The following is a 1775-nucleotide window of genomic DNA, read 5'->3' as shown; positions in this document are numbered from 1 at the left end:
CAGAGGGAAATAGACGGCACAGGATAGAGGCAGCAAGCAGTGAACGGTGCATTTGGGTGGACCAGAGAGTCAAACTGGGGATAATTCACCCCTGAACCCATCAGTCTTCTGGAGCACAAGGCTCAAAAAACCCATAGTGGACATGAGCAGTGTGATTTGGTAGAAAACGTGATTGATTTAACGTCAGCAGATTTGGTTCTAACTAGCAGTGTGACCTAAGATGAGTCAGTTAACCTTGACCTGAGCTTCATTTTTAAAATAAAAGCATTAGATTAGATTATCTTTATACTTCCTTCAGGATCTAATATACTGGGATTCCATCTCTCTTTTTGCTGTGTAGCAATTGTAATCAAATCAATGGACAGAAAAGAATCTCAGCAGATAATCAAATTAATGAGGATAAAATGAAATCTGAGATTTAAAAGCTCTTCAAAAAGTATTACATGTTTTATGAGAGGTTGGTATTATTATCTCCTTTATTGATACAAAGTATCCGATGTAAGAAATCTAAAATAAAAAACAGTCTAAAGTTTCCAAATATCTAACAGAGAGGCCATGTATTTCTATTTAGGCAAGTGTCAAATTTGATATGTCCTTATACTTTATTATCTTTTTCAAATGTCTACTCAGAGTTATTTTGAAGCTCCATAATAGAGTAGTAAGTCCTTTATGTTCCTGGTTCCATTTCAATTTGATTGGAAGCATCTCCAGAGTAGGAATCATGTCATTCATCTATGTATGCATGCTGCATGCTAAGTCACTTCCCTGGTGGCTCAGAGGTTAAAGCGTCTGCCTATAATGCAGGAGACCTGGGTTCGATCCCTGGGTTGGGAAGATCCCCTGGAGAAGGAAATGGCAACCCACTCCAGTATTTTTGCCTGGAGAATCCTATGGATGGAGGAGCCTGGTGGGCTACAGTCCACAGGGTTGCAGAGTTGGACATGACTTAGCGACTTCACTTTACACTTTATTATCTTTTTCAAATGTCTACTCAGAGTTATTTTGAAGCTCCATAATGGAGTAGTAAGTCCTTTATGTTCCTGTTTCCATTTCAATTTGATTGGAAGCATCTCCAGAGTAGGAATCATGTCATTCATCTATGTATGCATGCTGCATGCTAAGTCACTTCAGTCGTGTCCGACTCTTTGTGACCCTGTGGACTGTAGCCCATGAGGCTCCTCTGTCAATGGGGATAGAGAATCCTCCAGAATACTAGAGTGGGTTGCCATGCCCTTCTCCAGGGACTCTTCCTGACCCAGGGATCGAATCTGTGTCTCTTACATCTCCTGTACTGGCAAGCGGGTTCTTTACCACTAGAGCCACCTGTATACAAAGCCAATTTCATGGGAGAAAATATGGACCAAAATTCCTTGGAAACTGTAAAAAGTTATACAGACTCCATATCCTGCTGTATACTGCCGTGTAAACTAAAGAACAGAAAGAGAAGGAGAAAGTGCTCAATGGACGTTAGTTAAATTCAACTTATTTGAACCAAAGGATTTGGGTTCAAAAGCTATGCAGAACAAGGGTATTATAGATGTAACAGAGTCTACGATGAACCCCTCTCAGGTTTACCGCCAAGAGTTTGCTGAACAAAGTTCAAACCGAAAAACAAAAGGAAGAATTTAACCCCATTTCTACAGTTGGGATGCAAGGAATATTAACTTGCCAAAGATGTCTGGAGTACATAATAATCTGGTATCCCTGATTCTAATAAGAAGTGTAAAGAGAACTCGGGAAACAAAAATTGTTAATGAAATATTTTTGAAGAGAAA

The 1775-nt window shown here is 39.6% G+C and overlaps 1 non-coding gene across 1 annotated transcript; it reads left to right on the top strand.

The window, feature by feature from the left end:
* The first annotated feature begins 762 nt into the window (after window positions 1-762).
* On the top strand, window positions 763-834 carry TRNAY-AUA (transfer RNA tyrosine (anticodon AUA)). The gene has a single exon. It is a non-coding gene; the product is annotated as a tRNA-Tyr (tRNA).
* The last annotated feature ends 941 nt before the right edge of the window (window positions 835-1775 follow it).

Source organism: Budorcas taxicolor, chromosome 6, assembly GCF_023091745.1.
Source record: "Budorcas taxicolor isolate Tak-1 chromosome 6, Takin1.1, whole genome shotgun sequence".
In the NCBI taxonomy this organism is placed as follows: domain Eukaryota; kingdom Metazoa; phylum Chordata; class Mammalia; order Artiodactyla; family Bovidae; genus Budorcas; species Budorcas taxicolor.
The sequence above is the reverse complement of the archived record's forward strand: the minus strand, read 5'-3'. Positions and strand labels throughout refer to the sequence as shown.